Consider the following 23,747-nt stretch of genomic DNA (forward strand, 5'->3'; position numbering starts at 1 on the left):
GGTGCCCGCAATAGGGTACAGCTAGCTCTTCAGCTCTGGGGGGACTTTGATCAAATTTTTCAGGCCACAAGGGCCCTTATAAAGGAGGGCAGAGGGCAAGGCAGGCGCGGTGCTGCGGCCTACGAGCGGGCCCGCGGCTTCCGAAGCAATCTGCTCATCTACGGGATGGGTCACGGGTTGCTGCGCAACCCGCCGGGGGCCATGAACACCCCCGCCACTGAGAAACTCCCACCCGCCCAGCCCTCCGCATGATGCCTCTTATTATTGCAACCTTGAATACCAGGGGTTGTAGGATGGCTCTCCGCAGGTCCCAGGTGCTCTCTTACCTTTGGGAAGGGGGGTACTCTGTAGCTTTCCTGCAGGAGACCCATATGGACCCGACCGTTGAGGACAGGTGGCGGCTGGAGTGGGGGGACGGGGTCTACTTTAGCCACTTCACGACTTGGCAAGCTGGAGTGGCGACCCTGTTCTCCCCCACCCTACGGCCCGAGGTGCTAGGGGTCACTGAGGTCGTGCCGGGCCACCTGCTGCACCTTCGAGTCCGTATGGAGGGGCTCGTGGTCAACCTTGTTAATATCTATGCCCTGCAAATGAGCCCAAAGCGGCCACAATTTTACCAGCGGGTGTCCGACTTTCTCGGCACCCTAGATTCGTATGAGTGCCTTGTCCTGGGAGGGGACTTTAACACCACCCTCGAGGAACAGGACCGCTCAGGGGCCGAGCCGAGCCCAACCGCCGCGAACAACCTCCGGGGAATAGTTGAATATCACTCCCTAGTGGACGTCTGGCGTGACCATCACCCAGATGACACCTCCACGTTCACTTTTGTCCGGGTGGAGGCCCATCGGTCACACCACTCTCGGTTGGACCGCATTTATTTATCCCGTTTCCATCTTTCACAGGCCCACTCCTCCACCATTCGGCCGGCCCCTTTTTCCGACCATCATTTAGTTACTATAACGGTCTCCCTCCGTGCAGAGAGACCGGGGCCAGCCTATTGGAACTTTAATAATAGCCTGTTGGAGGACGAGAGCTTCGTGACGTCCTTCCGGGAGTTTTGGCTGGCCTGGCGAGAGCAGTGGTGTGCCTTTCCCTCGGTGTGGCGATGGTGGGATCTAGGGAAGGTATGCGCCAAGCTCTTCTGCCGTGACTACACTCGGGGCACCAGCCGACGGAGAAATGCGGCGATAGAGCAGTTGGAACGGGAGGTCTTGGAGCTGGAGAGGCGCCTGGCCGCCGACCCCGAGGACCCGTCCCTCTGCGGAGCGTGCCAGGAGAAGCGGGAGGAGCTTCGGGCCCTCGAGGACCACCGGGCCCGAGGTGCCTTCGTCCGGTCCCGCATCCGCCTCCTTCGGGAGATGGACCGCGGCTCCCGCTTCTTCTATGCCCTGGAGAAAACGAGGGGGGCCAAGAAGCACGTCACCTGCCTTCTAGCGGAAGACGGCACCCCCCTCACGGATCCGGAGGAGATGTGTGGGAGGGCCCGCGACTTCTACACAAGCCTTTTCTCCCCGGATCCGACCGATCCTGGCGCTTGCAGGGTGCTCTGGGAGGACCTCCCCATGGTCAGCGTGGGCGACTGAGAGCGGCTAGAGCTGCCTCTCACCCTGGCCGAGTTCTCGGAAGCCCTCCGCCGCATGCCCACCAATAAATCTCCGGGCATGGACGGGCTGACCGTGGAGTTTTACCGCGCGTTCTGGGACATCCTCGGCCCAGACCTAGTCACTGTCTGGGCTGAGTCCTTGCAGGGCGGGGTCCTCCCTCTGTCGTGCAGGCGAGCGGTGCTCGCCTTGCTGCCGAAGAAGGGGGACCTCCGCGATTTACGAAACTGGCGTCCCGTCTCACTCCTTAGCACGGATTACAAAATCGTAGCGAAAGCAATTTCGCTGCGGCTAGGGTCCGTGATGGCGGACGTGATCCACCCAGACCAGACCTATACTGTCCCAGGTCGCAGCATTTTTGACAACCTATTTCTAGTCCGAGACCTTTTGGAACTCGGGCGGAGAGATGGTCTGTCGTTCGCCCTCCTGTCTCTTGATCAGGAGAAGGCGTTCGATAGAGTAGACCATGGGTACCTCCTGAGCACTCTGCAGGCGTTTGGATTCGGACCTCAGTTTGTGAGTTTTCTCTGGGTGCTGTATGCCTCCGCGGAGTGTTTGGTTAGGCTCAACTGGACCCTGACCGAACCGGTCAGCTTCGGGCGAGGAGTGCGACAAGGGTGCCCCCTCTTGGGCCAGCTGTACGCTCTTGCGATCGAGCCTTCCTCTGTCTCCTCCGCAGGAGGTTGACGGGGTTGGTGCTGCGGGAGCCGGAGCTGCGGCTGGTCCTGTCGGCGTACGCCGATGACGTACTTCTCGTGGTCCAGGACCTGGGCGACATGGCGCGAGTGGAGGCATGCCAGGCCATCTATTCGGCAGCCTCCTCCGCCCGAGTCAACTGGGTCAAGAGCTCTGGCTTGGCGGTGGGGGACTGGCGGCAGGTAAGCTCCCTCCCACCCGTGCTTCAAACCATCCGGTGGAGCGCGGGTCCTCTGCTCTATCTCGGCGTTTACCTTTCTGCCACGCACCCTTCCCCGCCGGAGAACTGGCAAAATTTGGAGGGCGGGGTGATAGAGCGGATCCGGAAATGGACGAGGCTACTCCGATGTCTCTCCCTCCGAGGGAGAGCACTGGTGCTTAACCAACTAGTCCTGTCCATGCTCTGGTACCGGCTCAACACCCTGGCCCCGGCCCCAGGTTTCCTGACCCACCTCCGGAGATTGATTCTAGAGTTCTTTTGGTCAGGAACGCACTGGGCCCCTGTTGGAGTTCTTCATTTACCCCTGAAGGAAAGAGGACAGGGCCTGAAGTGTCTGTACACTCAGGTCCGCGTTTTCCGCCTCCAGGCCCTGCAGAGGCTCCTTTACAGTGCAGGTAGTTCGACGTGGAGCATATTGGCGCACGCCTTCCTGCGCCGCTTCCAAGAGCTCCGATACGACCAGCAGCTCTTTTACCTTTGTCCGAGAGGTTTTCCGCGAGACCTCTCCGGGCTGCCGGTCTTCTACCAGGACCTCCTCCGGACCTGGAAACTGTTTCTAACGACCAGGTCCGTGGCGGTCACCGCGGGAGCAGATCTCCTCACGGAGCCCCTGCTACACAATCCCCAACTCCGTGTGCAGGTGGCGGAGTCCCGCTCGGTGCGCCAGAGGTTGGTCCTGGTGGAAGTCACGAGGGTCGTTGACCTCCTGGACTACGACCGGAGAGACTGGCTGGATCCCCTGATGCTCGCTCGGTGCATGGGGCTCTCCAGCCCCCATACTCCCCGGCGCGTACTTCAGGAGGTGAAGGCCGCCTTGACCCCCGCTGCTCGGGCTTATGTCAACCGAGCCTTGCGCAAGGGCACACCACGCCCATCCTCTACCCCAGGCCCGCCGGACCTTTCTATTGGGCCCCTACCCTGCCGATCCTGACAAACCCCTCACCCTTTCACTGCGAGCCGGCTGCATGAACTGCAGCCGGTCAGTTTTCAATTTGCGCCACGGAAATATTTGTATACACTCACGCTTCACACCCTTCACGCCCACACCCTGGTGTCCCGCCCCGACACAAAGTGGCGGGACCTCCTGCCACCTTTGGAGGGTGAGCAACCTTGGTGGGCCAGCCTGTATTCCACCTTGGTCCCGAGGCCCGTCGGAGACATCAGTTGGCGGCTCCTTCACGGAGCTGTGAGCACAGGTGTGTTTTTGACACGGTTTACTTCCATCCCGGATACTTGCCCTTTCTGTAATGTGAGGGAAACCCTGGCGCACGTCTATTTAGAGTGTGCCAGATTGCAGCCCCTTTTTCGGCTCCTCACAAATATTCTATTATGCTTCTGGCTTCATTTTTCCCCCCACCTCTTTATCTATACACTCCCCATTCATGGCCCCACAAAATCGCGGGATCTCCTGGTTAACCTCCTCCTAGCTTTGGCAAAAACAGCCATTTATAAAACCAGAGAGAGGAGGTTGGCCCATGAAACGTCCTGCGATTGTAGGGCCTTTTTCCGATCCTCAGTACATTCACGTATTCAGGCGGAGTTCCTCTGGGCGGCGTCCACCGACTCCCTTGACACCTTTGAAGAGCGGTGGGCACTGTCCAGGGTTCTCGGCTCGGTGACCCCATCCGGTTCCCTCCGTCTAACCCTTTGATTGAGGGGAAGAGCGAGAGACACCAGCCCCAGCCGTTGCCGCTGTGGATACCATCGTCATTGTCATCTAGGAGGGCCCTATAATACGTGGGTGTCTACCCCCCCACCCCCAAACTGCCCACCCCGCAGCCATGCCCATCTTGCCGGGCACTCTCGGGGGGGGATAATCGGTGACACTGGGCGCGGCACTAGGTAACTCAGGAGGGTGGAAGACCACGAGTGTCGAGGAAGCCCCCCCGCTCTGGGCCCAGGCTAGCCTGAACACTTCTCCCTCCTGAAAGCTGCTGTGTTATACCTTCTGTTTGCGTTGTTTTGTTGCATACTATGGTTTATTTCTTTGGTAATTTCTTGTAACTGTCACAATAAAATTCTTTTCTGTTTCAAAAAAAAAACAAAAAACTTCCCTGTTACCTTACCCAGGGAAAAGGGACCTACTTAGCCTGCTCTCCTGCTGCTACCCTCTGACCTGGGCTTTCCTTGCTTTTTGCCCCTGCTTTCGGCTTCCCCCTCGACTGGGCCAGACGCTTTCCCCCCTTTTCTTTTCTTTTTGTTGTTTTTTTTTTCTCTCTGCTGTTGCTAGAGTACTGGCCGGCTGCCAGCTGGCTGTTAGCCCCCTCTCCCCCGCCCGCCCTTGGATGCTGCTGCCACTCCAGCTGAAAACCCCCCCCCGAGAGGGGGGGGGGCCTGCCGGCCCACTTCCCCAGAGGGGGGGAGTGGAAGGACCCAGACCCAGCCGCTTGCTGTTTCTCTGCGGACCTGTCTCCGGTTGAGAGGGACTCTTATCACTTGCTCCGGCATTTCTGGAATGTTGCAGCTGCAGAGAAAGCCCGGAAGAGAGAGAAAGAGAAACCGCCGTCTACCAGAGGAACACCGCCCAGGGAATTTACAAATCGCCGTGGAGGGGGCCTAAGACTGAGTAACTTTTGAACTGTGCTCTCGTGTGAGGGGAGGCCTTGACTGTATCTTGACTGTGTTTGTAGGGACACAGGGGCTGTGGCACAGAGCTGCCCTCTGATCCGTGTCCTCCCAACCCCCACACTATGATCTTCACCCCCCCCCACTCCATCGTCATTGCTGGCTGTTTAACATCTGCCTCTGGACTTAGCTGCTCGCCCTGATTCCACCGCGTGGGCCAGAAGCACCAGCTAACCAAACAGGACTCTCTGGGCAAGCATACGGTGGTTCATGTGCCCCTCCCCGCCCTGAATTGTCCACCCCACAGCTTGTCCCTTTCTACCTGACCCCAACTCCTGTTAATCACCTGCCACCGCTCCTGCTGGGGCATCGGCAATGGAGGGCACCGGGGTGACCTCTGCCACTGCCATGCCCATCGCCTCCCCAGACTCTAGGGAAGCCCCCACAGCCGGCGGGAAAGGCCAGGGCAAGAATAAGGGGAAGGGCCCTGCTAAAACCACCGGGCCCTCCATGGCAGGGGCCACCCACACTGCTGCAGCCCTGCCACCGACCACGGCGTCCTCCCCCGCTGCCTCCTCCACCAGCTCTGCGGATGTCCCTCCCTCAGCCCCCAGGACGTATGCCCAGGCGGCGGCAGCCCCCCCGCCTGCTGCCTCGTCATCTCTCCTGCCCACCGCCTCTGCCACCATCAATAGCGGCCGGGGCCCCTTTCCCACCATGACAAGGAAGCACAGGGTCCGATGCCTCCTGGTGCCTGCCTCGCCCCATGTGGAGACCTACGTGCGGGCGTTGGCGAGGGTGGTGGGGCCCTCGGCCATTGTGGTGGCCTCCAAAATGTACGGGAAGGTCGTTTTCTTCTTAGCATCGGATGCTGCTGCCCAGGAAGCGGTGGAGAGGGGCCTGGCGGTGGGGGGGCGGGTGTTTGTCCCCCTAGAGCCGCGAGAGGACCTGGGTGTCCGCCTGGTCCTGATCTCTGTTCCTCCTTTTCTCCCCAATGCTGCCCTGCTACCCGCCCTTTCCACCCTGGGGAAACCTGTTTCTGTTATCAGCCCTCTCCCGTTGGGCTGCAAGGACCCCACCCTCCGTCACATTTTTTCCTTCCACTGGCAAGTGCAACTTTTACTGCCGTTGGCGGCGCGTGACGGAGTGGCGCTCGAAGGGTCCTTCCTAGTCCCCCACCAGGGGGCCCGTTACTGGGTGTACTTTTCCATGGGGGAAGCCCAGTGCTACCTCTGCCGGGCGTCGGGGCATGTCCGGAGGGACTGTCCCTTAGCCCGGCAAGGAGGAGCACCTGAGATCCCCGAGACCCGGCAGGACATCAGCCCCGTCATTGCCGACGCCCCTGGCTGCCTGGTACCTGAACCCGCCCCCCCCTCCTCTTCGGACCACCGCAACTCCCGCTCAGGCCCAAGGGGCACCTCCCCTACAACGCGCAGACGAGCGGGAGAGCCCCGCCCTCGCTGCTGACAATCTAGCGGGGCCTATGGAGGAGGGTGTGGCAGAGATACCACCAGGCATGGGAGAGAGCTGCCCCAGGGAAAATCCTCCCTCCTTTATGCTGCCCCACCGTTCCCCCCCCCAAGTCCCTGAGCCATCGTCTTTACCCCCTGACACGACCCCTGCTAACCAGCCCCCAGATGATGCCATGGAGAGCGGGGCCCTAGTCCAGGGGAAGCGAGGCAAGCGGAAGGCTCAAGCTCCACCTCATCTACCCAAGGCAGAGGCCCCCCAGAAGACCAGGAAGGGGGGCACTGATGCCAAACCTTCCGCTTTGCCCACGAGTGCGTCCCATCCACCGGTGTCAGCCAGGAAAGACGTGGCAGCACCGAAGGATAGTGTCTCCCCTCCATGGGAGACCCTCCCCTCCGAGACCCTCGAGGAAGCCCCTTCTGTCCTGATGCTACCCGAAGCCCCCGTGAACCCTGAGGCAACCGTCGTGGCAGGTGCTGGCGGGGAAAACCCTGGGGAGGCGGAAAGTGTCCTCTCCTCCATGTTCGAGGAGATCGAGGCCTTAGATCTGACCCCGGTTGCCCAGGGCGAGGACGACCTTTTCCCAGCAAATCTCGATCTGGACGACCTCACTCCACCCCTCTATTCCCCATGCTCCCTCCCCTTAACTGCTGCTTCTGCTCCCACCTCCGAGGAGCCCCTGGACTCCTCCACCGACCCAGCCACTGATGGCACCTCGCTGACGACCACCGAGCCTGCTCAGATGACAGCCGGCGCCATGCGGCTGGGGCACGAGTCGCCGGGGCACCCCCGTTGGTGCGGAGCAATCGACTTCGTTCTCAGGCGGGGGCTCTACAGAAGCTAATCCACCTCCAATGCTGTGGCCGCTAAATCCACCACAGAGCGCGCGCCCAGTGTCACTGAGAGCTCCCTCCCCACCCCCTTAACCCTTGAGCCTGATCGGGAGGCACCACTATCCAGCTGCTTGCCTGCCAAAACCCAGAACCTCGCCTCTGTCCCTGCCCCTACCCCTATCCAATTTACCTCCTGCAATGTCCATTGCCGCCCCCGGGGCTGTCTCCTTCCCTTTCCCAACTGATGACCCCCAGGGAGCGGCCTTTGTGTTTTCCTGCCCCGACCCATTAGGAGCTGCTATTTTCCCTCCACTGCCCCCTATCACCCCAGATCTTTAGGCGGGCCTAGAAGCTTCAGCCCATCAGGCACCCCGTCGGGGGTCCACACCCTGCTTGTCCGTTTTACTGGACCGCAGGGCTGCACCAAGGGCCCCGCCCCCTCCATGAGCTGCGAGGAGAGCTGCGGAAGTTTTTAGAGGATGTCCGTGGCTCCCGCAACAAGGTACAACTTGCTCTCCAGAGATGGTGGGACTTTTCTCAAATCCTCCAGGCCACAAGGGCCCTCTTGGGGGAAGGTAAAGGGATGGGGAAGCAGGATGCCGCGGCCTACTGGCGGGTCCGCGTCTTCTGTGAACAATTACTCACCTATGGGATAGGTCACAGACTGCTGCACGGCCCGCTGGGAGATGCGAGCGTCCCTGCCAGTGAGGACCCCCCCGACCCTCCCCATGACACCTCTCACCATCGCAACGTTGAAAACCCGGGGTTGTAGGATGGCTCTCTGCAGGTCCCAGGTGCTCTCCTTCTTTCGGGAGGGAGGGTACTCTGTGGTTTTCCTGCAGGAGACCCATACAGACCCAACCACCGAAGACAGCTGACGGCTGGAGTGGGGGGACAGGGTCTACTTTAGCCATGCCACAGTTCAACAGGCTGCAGTGGCGACCCTGTTCTCCCCCGACCTGCAGCCCGAGGTGCCGGGTCACCTGCTGCATTTCCGGGTCCCTATGGAGGGGCTCGTGGTTAACCTTGTTAATGTCTATGCCCTGACATCTGGCCCGGAGCGGCTACAATTCTACCAGCGGGCGTCCGCCTTCCTTGGCACCTTAGATTCTCACGAGTGCCTGGTCCTGGGAGGGGACTTTAATACCACCCTCGAGGAACAGGACCGCTCGGGGACTGAGCAGAGCCCGGCCGCCGCGGACACCCTCTGGGAGATAGTCGAACATCACTCCCTAGTGGACATCTGGTGCGACCACCACCCGGATGACACTTCCACGTTCACCTTTGTCCGGGTGGAAGCCCATCGGTCGAGTCACTCCTGGTTGGACCACATTTATTTATCACGCTTCCATCTCTCATGAGCCCACTCCTCCAGCATTCAGCTGGCCCCATTTTCTGACCATCATCTAGCCACCGTGACAGCCTCCCTCTGTTCGGAGAGGCCGGGGCTGGCCTACTGGCATTTTAACAACAGCCTGTTGGAGGATGAGGGCTTCGTGACATCCTTCCGGGAATTCTGGCTGGCCTGGCGAGGGCAGCGGCGTGCCTTTCCCTCGGCGCGGCGATGGTGGGACCTGGGGAAGGTGCGCGCGCCAGGCTTTTCTGCTGCGACTACACCCGGGGCACCAGCCGATGGAGAAATGCGGCGATAGAGCAGTTGGAACGGGAGGTCTTAGAGCTGGAGAGGTGTCTGGCCGCCAGCCCCGAGGACCCGCTCCTCTGCGGAGCATGCCGGGAGAAGTGGGAGGAGCTCCGGGCCCCCGAGGACCATCGGGCCCGGGGCACCTTTGTTCCATCCCGCATCCGCCTCCTTCGGGAGATGAATTGCAGCTCCCGCTTCTTCTATGCCCTGGAGAAAACGAGGGGGGCCAAGAAACACGTCACCTGCCTCCTGGCAGAAGATGGCACCCCCCTCACGGAACCTGTGGACGTGTGCGGGAGGGCCCAAGCCTTCTACACAAGTCTCTTCTCCCTGGATCCGACCAACCCTGGCGCTTGCAGAGTGCTCTGGGAGGAGCTCCCTACGGTCAGCGTGAGCGACTGAGACCGGCTAGAGTTGCCTCTCACTCTGGCCAAGTTCTTGGAAGTCCTCCGTCGTATGCCCACTAATAAGTCTCCAGGCATGGACGGGCTGACCGTGGACTTCTACCACGTGTTTTGGGACGTCCTCGGCCCATGACCTAGTCACCGTCTGGGCCGAGTCTCTGCAGAGCGGGGTCCTCCCTCTTTCATGCAGGTGAGCTGTGCTTGCCTTACTGCCGAAGAAGGGGGACCTCCGCGATTTACGAAAGTGGCGTCCCGTCTCGCTCCTCAGCACGGACTACAAAATCATAGTGAAAGCAATCTCGCTACGGCTAGGGTCTGTGCTGGCGGACGTGATCCACCCAGACCAGACCTACACCGTCCCGGACCACAGTATCTTTTGATAACCTGTTTCTGGTTCGGGACCTTTTAGAACTCGGGCGAAGAGACGGTCTGTCGTTCGCCCTCCTGTCCCTAGATCAGGAGAAGGCGTTTGATAGGGTGGACCATGGGTACCTCCTGAACACTATGCGAGCGTTTGGCTTCGGACCCCAGTTTGTGGGTTTTCTCTGGGTGCTGTACGTCTCTGCAGAGTGTCTGGCTAAGCTCAATTGGACCCTGACCAAACCGGTCAGCTTCGGGCGACGAGTACAGCAGGGGTGCCACCTCTCGGGTCAGCTGTACGCTCTGGCGATCGAGCCCTTCCTCTGCCTCCTCCGCAGGAGGTTGACAGGGTTGGTGCTGTGAGAGCTGGAGCTGCGGCTGGTCCTGTTGGCATACGCCGATGACGTGCTCCTCGTGGTCCAGGACTCTGGCGACTTGGCGCTGGTGGAGGCTTGCCAGGCCATCTATTTGGCAGCCTTCTCTGCCCAGGTCAACTGGGTGAAGAGCTCTGGCTTGGCAGAAGGAGACTGGCAGCAGGAGAGCTCCTCCCACCCATGCTTCAGACCATCCAGTGGAGCGCGGGTCTGCTGCTCTACCTCAGCGTTTACCTTTCTGCCATGCATCCCTCTGCGCCGGAGAACTGGGAAAATTTAGAGGGTGGGGAGATAGAGTGGCTCCGGAAATGGACGGGACTACTCCGATGTCTCTCCCTTCATGAGAGAGCGCTGGTACTTAATCAACTAGTCCTGTCCAAGCTCTGGTACCGGCTCAACACCCTGGTCCCGGCCCTGGGTTTCCTGACCAACCTCTGGACATCGATTCTGGGATTCTTTTGGTCAGGAATGCACTGGACCCCTGTAGGGGTTCTTCATCTACCCCTGAAGGAAGGAGGAAAGGGCCTGAAGTGTCTGCACACTCAGGTCTGCGTCTTCCGCCTCCAGGCCCTACAGAGGCTCCTTTATAGTGCAGGCAGTTTGGTGTGGAGCATACTGGCGCACGCCATCCTGCGCCGCATCCGAGGGCTCCGATATGACCGGCAGCTCTTTTATCTCTGTTTGGGAGGTCTCCCGCTAGACCTCTCCAGGCTTCCGGTCTTCTACCAGGACCTCCTCCTGACTTGGAAACGGTTTTTAACGACCAGGTCCGTGGCGGCCACCGAGAGGGCAGATCTCCTCACGGAGCCCCTGCTACACAACCCCCAGCTCCGCGTGCAGGTGGCGGAGTCCTGCTCGGTGTGCCAGAGCTTGATCCTGGCAGAAGTCACGAGAGTTGGAGACCTCCTGGACTACGACCGGGGAGACTGGCTGGATCTCCTGACGCTCGCTTGGTGCCTGGGGCTCTCCAGACCTCGTACTCCCCGGCACGTACTTCAGGAGGTGAAGGCCGCTTTGCCGCCTGCTGCTAGAGCTTACCTCGATCGGTTCCTGCTCGAGGGCACGCCCCGCCCACCCTCTACCCCAGGCCCGCCGGACCTTTTAATTGGACCCCTGCCCCGTAGACCCAATCGACCCCCTCACCCCTTTACGGCGAGCCAGCTGCATGAACTACAGCTGGAACGCTTCCAAACCGTGCCAAGGAAACATCTATACACGCTCGTGCTCCACACCCTTTACGCCCTCACCCTAGTGTCCCGCCCCAACACAAAGTGGCGAGACCTTCTGCCACCTTTTGGAGGGTGAGCAGCCCCGGTGGGCCATCCTATATTCCACCTTGGTTCCGAGACCCGTCGGGGACATCAGTTGGCGGCTCCTTCATGGAGCTGTGAGCACGGGCACGTACTTGGTGCGGTTCAACCCCATCCCAGATACCTGGCCCTTTTGCGGTGTGAGGAAAACCCTGGCGCACATATATTTGGAGTGAGCCAGGCTGCAGCCCCTATTCCGGCTCCTCACAAATCTTTTATTACGTTTTTGGTTGCATTTTTCCCCTAACCTTTTTATTTATGCACTCCCCATCTGTGGCCTCACAAAGTCATGGGATCTCCTAGTTAACCTCATCCTGGCCCTGGCTAAAACGGCCATCTATAAAACCAGAGAGAGGAGGTTGGCCGATGGAGTTTCCTGTGACTGTGGGGCCGTTTTCCGATCCTCGGTCCGTTCACGTATCCGGGCGGAGTTCCTCTGGGTGGCGTCCACCCTCCCTTGATGCCTTTGAGGAGTGGTGGGCGCTGTCTGAGGCTCTCTGCTCGGTGTCCCCGTCTGGCTCCCTTTGTTTTGACCCTTTGATTGGGGGAGAGAGTAAGGGACCTCAGCCCCAGCCATTGCTGCTGCGGACACCACCACCTTAGAGGGGTCTTTTCACACATGGGTGCACGTACCTCCCCCACACGGGTTGTCCACTCCACAGTCTGCCCCTTTTGTTGGGTGCTTTCAGGGGAGGGAATTGTTGGTGACACTCGGGCCTGGCGCCAGGTAACTCGAGGGGGTGGCAGACCTTGAGAGTCGATGAAGCCCCCTCGCTCTGGACCACCAGGTAACTCGGAAGGGTGGAAGACCACGAGAGTCGAGGAAGACCCCTGCTCTGGTCCCAGGCAAGCTTGAACAGTTCCCTCCCCTGAAGCTAATGAGAAAACAATTGTGATTGGTTGCTGTGTTACACATTGCATATGCTGTTGTTCTGTTTTGTAAGTGTGTTATGCAAATACAAAAAAAATTACTCTCCTGTAGCCATCTGGCCCGACCCTGTCACACCAGCTACTGTACTTTGAAATAAATATGCATGTTTGCACTCAAAAAAAAAATTACTCTCTTATAGCCATCTAGCCCGACCCTGTCACAGTAGGTATATTAGGAAGGCAATGGGTAAAAAATTCCACACAAAAAATATTTATTCCTTTTATCAATCCAGCCCAGACCATGCTTCATATTAGATTCAGTAATTTTCAAGAGACCTAATCTTGGATCAAAGTTTTATTTCCTGCGTCTTTCCCACCACTCCCATCTACACATCTACATTTGTACAGGAAATTCTTTGTCCGCTTATTATGTGCAGTTGAAAGTCCCTAGAATTTCTTTTAAAAGTTTTGTTTTATTTACTTCATAGCACTTCTTTGCTATAACCATTAGCAAACTGTTGTTGGAGCAGAAGAGAGATGCTGTTTTTAATATGAATTGTGGCAGATTATTAAGAAAAGGAACTCGGAGGCAAACTAATATAGTTCCCTCCCATCAATTTCCTTATGAAGAGAAGCTTTCAGAGTCCAGATTGTCTTAATCATTCTAAACTAGAGACCCTCTCTGGAAGAACAACATAGCCTCATGTGGTGAACAAAATGGGTGTGTGTCTGCTGTTAATGTGAACATGCAGAGTAGCTTAGCAGGTGAGTAGGAATTTCAGGGCCTGCTTAAGCCCTGGGTTAAATAGGCACAATTCCCAGTGAAGTCAGCAGGAGTTGTGCCCTATGTACTTGCTGTGAGGCTGAATTTGGCTCTCAGTTTATCCTGACAAACTTTTTAAATATGGAAAAACACCAACATCATTGGTTGTCCAGGAGCTTGTCATACCCTGTGACAGGTCAGCAACCTTTGGCACGTGGCTCATCAGGGTAATCTGCTGGCAGGCTGTGAGACATTTTGTTTACATTGACAGTCCACAGGCAAACCCCCGCACAGCTCCCAGTGACCGGGAATGGTGAACCGTGGCCACTGGGAGCTGCGGGGGGCTGTGCCTGTGGACGGTTAATGTAAACAAAATGTCTCACGGCCCACCAGGGGATTACCCTGATGGGCCACGTGCTGAAGGTTGCCGACCTCTGCCCTATAAATTATTTCAAAATAACTTTATCGGCAACATTTATCTTTTTTACTGGTCTTTTCAAAAGTTCCAGGAATTGAACCATGGGGTTAACCCTCATCCACATTCATGGGGTAATGTTTTACTTGTTATGATAACAAGCATATTGTTATAACTCATGAACTAGTGGCCCTCCAACTATGCTGTTTTAGAACATTGTGTGCACATGTACACAAGTCATCAAAAAACATGATTTACTGTGAAAAATGTTTTTTTCCCTGTATCAAAAAGTATGTGGGGTACAATTGTACCCCAAACATGTTGCACTGTTATCCTGTATTTTTAGTAATTCTGTCTACACCTGTTTGCTTCTAAGGAGAGTATCTTGTATCATAATAGTTAGTGTATGCTAATTATTAATGCATTGCAGTGACACTGGTTGCTGCATTCTGTCTCCCTGAGGTAGAAGGTACCCCAGGAGTGTTGGTCCCTTCAAATCCAGGCTTGTTGGGTATCCTCAGCACAGAGTGGACTGATGCTGGCTTACTTTGCCTAATGCTCTTGAGACATTTTCTGTGTCTAGGTATTGTGCTCCAAATACAGCAGACTTAGAATATTCTTGAGGAGATTTTATTTGTTGCACAATTCAAGATGGTGACCAAATTGGCACAATATTCTGCTTCTGACCTTTGTAAAAATTATTTGCAATTGTGAAATTGGGTTGTCACATGATGACAACGTATTACATGATAATGAGTTTGTGCCAGGTCGTGTCGAGAGTTGCTCCAAGAGGGAAGACCATGTTTCTCTTGATTGGTCATGAAGTTCATCTTCAGACAACGTGGAGCTCATGTTCAGCCCTGTTATAATACTGGAAGAAAGAGTTAGGAACAACTTCTTCACCACTATTCAGCTTGCTGAAGACCTACTCACGAAAACTTGACCTGTGTTGGAACAATCCAACAAAACAAGCCACTTATAACCAATGTTCCCTCTAATTTTTGACAGGCCATGTGCGCAAAAAATTTCTTCTGTGCAAATTTTTGACAGGCCGTGTGTGCAAAAAATTTCTTCTGTGCAAATTGTTGTGCTTCTATGGAAATTTTTGAGCATGTGGTGTTTCCCCAGGTGCGCGGGGTTTAGAATCTATGTGCGCGCGCACACGCGCACAGCTTAGAGGGAACAGTGGTTATAACCCAGAGAGATGCATCCGTATCTCAGCAGAGAAAATTGTCATCGGTGTTCAGGTTTTCTGGGCCACTCATCCTGGTTTCCTATTTTCCAAAGAAGGGCATATCGGTAATAATGTGATCAATGATGCATCATGGCAAGGTTGTAGAAAGAGGCAAAAAGAAACCTTACCTAATTCTCCACTACAATAACACTAAAAGCTGTGTCAATATGCAAAATGTACATCTTGCAAAAATGTACTTCTGCAGGCATAAGATAAATAGGTGGCCAATGGTTCTTTTTTCAATGTGCTTGATGTTGCTTGCATTGCAAGTTTCATTGTTTCAGTTAACAAAAATTCTGCTTGGCACCACACATGACCAAGACAAAGAAGACTCTTGTTCCTTGTCAATCTGGGAGAACGACTCGTAGATGTTCATATAAAGAGCAAAATCTTTGATATCCATCATCTCACTATGCCCATCAAAGTAGCACCCTCATATTCCGGCTACCATTGAAAACCAGCTACCATGGGAGCACCTAGGAAGCTCAACAGTGGATGCTGCCATATGTGCCCAAGATCAGCTGACTGGAAAAGCTACAATCAATGTGGAGAGTGCAGTGAATTTGTATACATTGACCACTCCACATACATGCTGATGTGTGAAAATTGCATATAGGCTCCCACTGAATGAGACTCCTGCTAGTTCTTTCAATTTGCTAGTTTAATAAAGTTTTTTCACCCCAAACATCAAAGAATTGTTCTTGGTTTCTGAATGCATTTGGGAGACAAACTTCCCACAGCACAGTTAATGTAAATTTATTCTTGAGGGCAATGTCACTCGCTAGAATTTCAAACCAGTGGACTAAGAAATCTTTGTTTATAGAAAAATGTGTTTCTCAGTTTTCAACAAAGAAGAATACCCTTTTTCCCATTCAGCAAACCACAGAATCCACAGATTATTGCAGGAGTATCAATTTGTGATGTAATTCATGCACAACTATGAGGTGACTAGATCTGTGTCTGAGTTTGTATATTCTATAGGACTGATGCACTTCTTGGTTAGTTCTAGCCTTCCCTTTAGACTATGCAGTAGACTGGACGGAGAAAAGAAAGAGTTCTTTAGTGCATGTATCTTTTGAAATGTGTTCAGGACCTTCCTACCTGCAGGACTTTCTTACCTTAGAATTCAGGGCTATCATTCAAAAGTATGTTTTGTTTTATTTTCACCACTACAAAAATCACCAGTATTTTCTGGGGCACCCTGCTCTCTGACTATCCTAGAATTGCTGATTTTTGCCTCTTACCCTAAATAAATTAACCTGTGTAGGCCTTTTTATCAGGTGAACTGTGCAAATCTTAATTCCTCCCCCCCCCCCTTAGTTTTTTAAAGCCCTGCAAAACAGGGTTATGCTAAAAACCTTTAAACAGTGTCCAATGTTATCTTGACTCCTTTGGGGGCAGAAAATATAGAGGTGCAATGCAATGCTGAAGTGCCGATCCCAAAGCAAACACATAGTTCTGTCTGAGCTTATGTGAGTGAGTATGCAGCACAAATCTTGTGTTATGAGATAGAGGATTACTACATATCTGAAGTGTGTGAACGAGTGTTGTACAGCAGCCACAACAGAGAACAAGTAGCCATTTTCTGTGACTGTTCACAGCTCATTTAACGCCCCTCTCGATCTTTTTCTAATAATTTATGTTAGAAAGTCATTTCAAATTAATCTAGTCCCTTTAACAGCAATCTCCGGACCATTGTGTACTTTTTGTGTATTTTGAAACTTCAGTCTGTCAGAGTGGGAAAAACAAAACAAAACACAGGCCAGTTGTTGAACAAATACATTTGATTAGGTATTTTGTTGTTGTAGGAGAAGCACAACTGAGTTTCAATAAAAGAAAATGATTTTTCTTCCCCTGTACAGCTAGAGAAAGAAATCACCCCCCTGACTATTTTCCCTATTCTTTCCTTTTCAAGAAAATCACTCTTTAGTTACTCATTTCTTTCCCCCATGGTCAGGTTGGCTGCATCTCCAAACACTTGTAAGTACTGTATGTTCTGACATATCCTGAAGTCATGCATTAGCACCTTTTCATTCAGCAAAGGGTGAGAACAGATATCTTTTGGCAGCTGACAGCAGGGAACAGGCAGAAAGGAGGAAAAAGAAGCTGTAGGACTAGGACACTATGGTGGCCTAGTGGCGAGCATGGCTAATCTACCAGCTGTGAATAACCTCTTTTTTTAATCCCCTCCACCCAACAGATGTCTCTCTGTCATTGTCATGTCCTCAAGCTATCCTAGTAAATGATTTGTGCATTACAAGCGAGTCACCAAGGTGGCAATTGAACCTCTTCACAGCTCAAAATTGTTGATGTGTGCACTGAGAGTGCAGTGGGGGGATGTGTGTGTGTGTGTGTGTGACAGAAAGAGAGCAGGAGAGAAAGAGAATGAGAGAAAGATGAAAAAGAGGGAGGGAGAGAGAGGGAGAGGAGAAAGAGGGAAATGTCGAGGTTACCTTGTTTTGACTGGAGAATCAAAAGGGAAGGCAAATTAACTGCTGGCTCTGTTTGGTTTTTTGGATCTCCTAGAATGAGGCAGTGCCATCCTACTCAAGCAGATGTACATATCACTTTGAAAGATTAAAAAATGAAGAATGCAGTGATCTGTATTGTATATATGCTTTATTCTGTGGAAAGAATGTTAATAAATATACTGAGAGACTGCAAAGTTTGCCAATATAAATAATGTGGCATTTCAAAGTCTGTCAGTAAATGTAATTGAATTTTTCAATGTAAAAATATAGTTCAGTTATAAATTGGAGTCATGCTTGACATTAGTTGAGCATTAGGAGATATTAATTAGATGCTGCTCACTTCTTCTTTCTGATTTCTTTATATTAAATGAATTATCAGGAAAGAGGAATTTGCAAGCATGCAATTTAGAGATTTTTATTCTGAAAACAAGCTGCCTGGTAATTTTTAGTGGAGGAATAAATGCCTTTTCAAAAACCTTGTCAGTGTGCTGTCTAAAACATGCCCTTCCCAATATGAACACAATATGGAAAAGCTAATCCATTATACTACTTTGTAATGATAATAAGCTACAGTGAACAAGTAGCCTAGGGAAAAGATGGTAGTAGTCACCTTTAAACAGAAAGAGAATAGCAAGTAATTGTACATTTTTACAGTGGGCTGATGACAACATTTTCTGTGACTTTGAACTTACTTTGGCTGTCACTGTTCTGGCAAACATTCTGCATATCAATCAGACAGTTATATTTCCTACATGACATTTGCAGCATAATGTATAAAATTTACTTATGTGATCCTTACATGTAGGAATCCTGTTTATATGTAAATATATTAGTCTCTGCAGCACGAGCTATATATGAAGACTGCATTTAACCATTCTACCATCCACCGTGACCTCTATATATCTGGTGAATACAGGGTATGTTTCTTTCTTGTTGCTGGACTGCTCTGCAGCACTTGATATTGTTAATCATATAATGTTTGCTTGCATCAGCTGAATATGGTTCCTGCCTTGCTGCTTATGGTATAACATTCCCTCTGGTTGAATATTATTGTTGTAGACTCATGGAGCTGATTATTTTGGGTCTTCACTCTGTTTTTTCAATGCTATCCCAATTATTTGTGGAATCACCAAGGAATAACTTGGCACCAATACTGTTTTGTATTCAAAGAATTCTTTGGGGTAGTGATATTTGTGTGCGTGGTCCCTGGCACCATATGCAACTCTCATACATATTGGTCAGTCCCTGTGTTCCCTGTGATGACAGCTCTCACCCTTGTATTATTAGCTTGCTAGTACAGGGGGTTCATGTCTGCCAACTTCTTAAAGTGAATGCCGATCAAACAAAGCTGTTGTTCATTTGTTCTTCTGAGTGGCACATTTTTAATTTTTTGGTAAAGCAGTCCAAGGTGTTCTCAAGAAACACACAAACAATAGCTTGATTTATAAAACACAAAATGATGGAAAGAGAGAGAGGGACAGATAGAGGGAGAGAGCTAAAATGGTGTCCTGGAAACAAAGATATAGTGATTTCAAAAGAGGAACGAATAATATCCTCTGAGAAACCTTGCAGAGGGCATCAGTCCGGTTTTGGGGTCTCTCTATCTTTATTTAGGGCTAGATTGTGCCTGTGAGGCACAGCCCTGCATGGGCTATGTGGAGATGCACCACCCTCAGGGAGCCCTGAAGGCAATCAGCTACTTGCAGCTGCCCAGTGCACAGTAAAGTGTACAAACAGCTATATCCTTTTTAAGGAATGTGATTCTTTTCCCTCCTGTCTGACCAGCTAGCTCTACTTGCTGGCACATAGTGGGGATGGAGCTATAGCTCTGCCTTACTTCCTGTTCCCTTTGGGTCATGTCTCAGTAGCTGCTCTGAGTGCAGGGTCTCCAAATCTGGCTGGACTCTATGCAGGCCACAAAATGGGCAGGTGGGAGGGAGCTCTTTATTACTCCTCTCTACTGTATGTCTGCATAGAAACTGGCCAAAGTCTAATCTCTGCAATGTAAATTGCTTGGCACAAGGCTGTGTCTTCCCATGTGTTTCTGTAGTGTCTAGCACATTGTGTTTGTTACTATAATATAACATATACTGGGCTGTAATGCGTTGATCTAATTCTGGTTGTTGCGCTTGATGTGTGGGTGCTGGGTGGTGTTTAGTGGCCTGTGACATACAGGCCAGATGGTCTGGTGGTCCTTCCTGGCCTTAAATTCTATGGAATGAGCATCTCGGTTTGAAGGTTTTGAGTGTTGCATCAGAGAGAGGGACGGGGTTAAGTAATAAAGGACTTAAGGATAGACATGAACCCTATCAACAATATGAAGATAAAAAATAGTCCATGTGATCATAGTGGTATATGATACTTCAGAATACAGGCAAATGCAATGGACCAACGCAGTAGCAGTATGGTGAATGATCCAGGAGAAAATGAACCAGAAAGAAAAATGATCCTTTGCAATTGAATGAAGCTGGTCTGATGATGGTGAGTGATCCTAAAATGGATGTCACATGCATTAGCACAAGAAGTTTTTAGAGGCTCTTTGTAAAGTGCATTTGCACTGAGGCTGTCCTACCACATCACCTCTTTTCCCTCCCCAAATAGGAATAGGCTTCGTCCTCTTCAAAAGCTCCCCAAAACTGTAACCTTCTCATAAGCCTCTTCCTTGAGACACTTCCATAAACCTAATTCTCCCTTTCCAGCCATGTCTTCTCAAATGGATCCACTTTCCATCCATCTCTCTGTGAACATACCTCTCCCAGACATCTGGCTATTCATGAACTTTTACAATCTTTTCTCTTCCTCTTTGTTTGATTAACATTTTATTTGATTATCAGGACATGCAGTAAATGATACACAGGCACAAAGAATGGGTTAGCAGCAGCAGGTTGCTACTTTATTCATATAAATAACAAAGTGCGGGTGGAGATACAGAAATGCCCTTCCATCCCATTAAAGTACCAGGTAATATTTGGGCCCAGTGCAGAGAAAAACAGTTGATCGAACAACAAGCCACCTCACTGAGATGGGTGAATTTCAGCAGTAATGTTACAAAACAAAAGAGTAGCATTGGAGACTGAGGCCTTGTCTACACTACAGGGGGAGATCAATCTAAGTTACGCAACTTCAGCTACGTGAATAACGTAGTTGACGTCTATGTACTTAGATCTACTTACCGTGGGGTCCACACTACGCTATGTTGATGGGCGACGCTCTCCCATCGACTCCCCTTGTGCTTCTCGTTCAAGAGGAGTACAGGAGTCGACAGGAGAGCGATCTGAGGTCGATTTAGCAGGTCTTCACTAGACCCACTAAATCAACTGCCGATGCATTGATCGCTGCACGTCGATCCCCCGGTAAATGATGACATGCCCAGAGTGTTTACAAAAGCTCCCCTGCTTTTGAAGATCCATTGAAGAGTCCAAAACCTCTCTCAAATGTTCTAGATTTTATATCTTTCTCATGAACTCTGGCATGTTCTGCTGCTTAATAAGCCCTAGCTTTCATTGTTCACATAAATGAGTACATGAGATTTAGACAGCATCAATATTTGTGGTAGAGAAAGACATCTGCACCCTGCCATAAACCTCTAAGAGTTGTGTTGGAACCGAGATTCTAGAGGAGGGCATGCCAAGGCATGATAGAGTGGAAGGCAACATATGTCATGGAGGTGAGAGGTCATGCTGAATGAGGCAAGGGACTGGCAGACGTTCTGGAGAGGAGAGAGGTAGTCTAGGCCCTTTATATAAACTAGAGAAAACCCGAGTACAAAATTAGCATTCCAATTTCTACCCACCCAGAGTTCGGATTGATTCAGAGCCAAAGAGAATAGGGACCAGCGGCAAAATTTGAATCTGGATTCATGTTTGGATTAGGAACTTCCTGAAGTTTGTGTAGTTCTGTTCTAGGGTTTGCTTCAGTTCATTACACAGACAAGTGCCAACTGCAAAGTGCAGGCCTTTCACTAAACTGAATATTTCCCTTGAAAGGTTGGGGTTCGGGTTCAGTGTGAGGAACAGTCATGGGAGTCATGATGCTTTTTTGTTAGTTTAACTGGTTCACCCATCACTTATGCTAATTCAGAGTAGGCCAATCCTTACTGACACTTAAAGTTGCTTTACCCTGTAGGCACAAATAGACAGTGGGTGGCTTTGGCACCATGAAATATATCTGCTGGTTTTTTTGCTGCAGATTCATAGTGACATAACAAATACAGATGCAATCACTTGGAATTTACATATTTTTGAAATGTATGAAAAGCAACATTATCTTACATTAGTGCTTTGAACACTAAAAATAAAAAAGTATTCTGCTATAGTTAGGGGGAATTATGATGTCCCCTGATGGCATTAGGTGTCCATATATGTGCAATTCCTATTCACCTTTCTCTACCTCCCTATACCTGTTACTACAATCCACAAAAAATATAATACACTGGCTCTCCCTGCAAGGCCTGGCACAGAGGGTGTTCTGGGGGTGGAGCATTGCTCAGAAGTTAACAAAGGTAGGTGCTGCTCAGATTTACAGAAGACATCTGATGGTTGCCTATGGCCTGTTTCACAATCCAGAGCAGCCCAGAATTCCCCATACTGCTTTGTGGGTCACAGCAGCAAAAAGCAATATCGGGAATTCTAGGCAGCTGTGGACCATGCAGCAGCCTACAAGCAGGAGGCTCTGGCTGCTCTAATTTGTTCATAGAGCTGCCCAGAATGCCGATGCCATAAAGCTACCTTTGCTCCTCTTTCCCTCTGGAGGCACAGCACAAACTCTCAGCCAGTGTCTTCAGTTTGTAACCAAGGTATTTGTTTTTTATTTTAAAGGCAAAAGCAACAAGATGTATGTATAACAAGTTCAAATATCCACACAACATATGGTGATAGCTCTTGTTGCTCACCCACCCTTATTTGTTTTTATCATTTGTTACATGAGGTCTCAATTCCACACAGCTAATGCAACAATTTACATGTGTAAGGACTACTTTCTGGGTACTATGACTGTAAATTCCTCAGGGAAAAGAGACATCTTTTAGATATCTATAAAGCTCTGTAACCTATAGAACAACTCTGGTATGTGCTGGTTGCTCAAGAGGGACACTTTGTACCCTGTCTTAATCCTAAATATAGTGCTTTTTTCTAATTACTTCAAGGGGCTTAATCCTGGTGCCTGTGCGCATGAGTTGCAATTCACCGCTATGCAGTGGGCCAGCACTCAAAGCCTCCATATGCCCTCAAAATGGAGCTTAGTGTGACTTCTCTGGTGCATCGTTTATGTAAACCCTCTACTCGGGAGTTTCACCCAGCCTGAGTAAATGAGCTGTGCAGGGTGGGGTAGCAGACAAGTTGGGGAAATGGAATCCTCCGCTCAGCCATGGAGTTCTTATTAGAGTCTGTTGTAACTATTTTGCCCCTTTCACTATTCATTATGAGCAACATTATGTGCAAGGTTTAAATTTATGAAAAATATCATGACTATGCCCTTATAAGGGCCTGAATTATATAAGCCACTTGGCCTACCTAAGATATTTCAGTTTGCCATGTCAATGGTGGTACTCAGCACCTGGCAGAACTGGACCCCAAGTAGCACACTGATATTGTAATATGTTAAATATTGACTTTTAGAGGTATTTAAAAATGGTGAAAAGTTGTGAAATATTTCTGTGAGACTGATTTCCTCTCTTAGGCCACCTTCACTGAAAATAGAGGACTAAACAACGGACTGTGAGAAAATGAGATGTCATGGTGCTGACGCACCTTTATGATTATTATCAACACCATGAACACTCTCATGGTTATTTTATATTGAGCCAGCACTTCTGATGGCCCTGTTTTCCTACAGTAGTGTCTTGAAACCTGGAAAAATTTGGTAATACTGCTTTGCAGCTATAAAGCCCTTGTCATGTGAAGATCTCAAAATTTTTTAAATGGAAGGCTAAGTACTACTGTCCCTATTTTACCGAAAGGAAATGGATGCACAGAAGAGTTAAGTGGCTCTTAGCCGTATATGTTCCTCTTGTCTGCAATAGGATTTTCCTTTATTTTTGTGATTATTTCTTTCTTTGTTTGTACACCTTGCTGTTATGCTCATCACTAGAATGTCTGAGTAGATTCTGCTGAAATCAGTTCTGGTAAACCTGCCTTTGTTAAATATTCAAGGACTATAACCTGTATTTGTGAATATACTTAAGCTTAACAGTTTACCATCTATATAATAATTTTATGAGCTTAGTTATAAATTATAGATCCCTCAGCAATTTCCAGAACTAATTATGGTAGCATCCATATATCAGAGTTTTCGGGTAGCTCATTTTCCATCATTTCTGAACACAACTTGAACATTTCTTTAAATGTAAAAGCAAGCTTTGCCCTGGAAACTAAACACTGAAAGCTACACTCTGCTCTTTTGTGGTGGTGGTTTTAATAAAATATTATCAGTGGTAAAATGTAAATAAAAAAACAAATTACTTCATTCATCATGTATTTTAAGCAGTTAAAATGAATGAACTCTCCTTTGAGAAAACATCTG

This window comes from Natator depressus, chromosome 5, assembly GCF_965152275.1.
Source record: "Natator depressus isolate rNatDep1 chromosome 5, rNatDep2.hap1, whole genome shotgun sequence".
In the NCBI taxonomy this organism is placed as follows: domain Eukaryota; kingdom Metazoa; phylum Chordata; order Testudines; family Cheloniidae; genus Natator; species Natator depressus.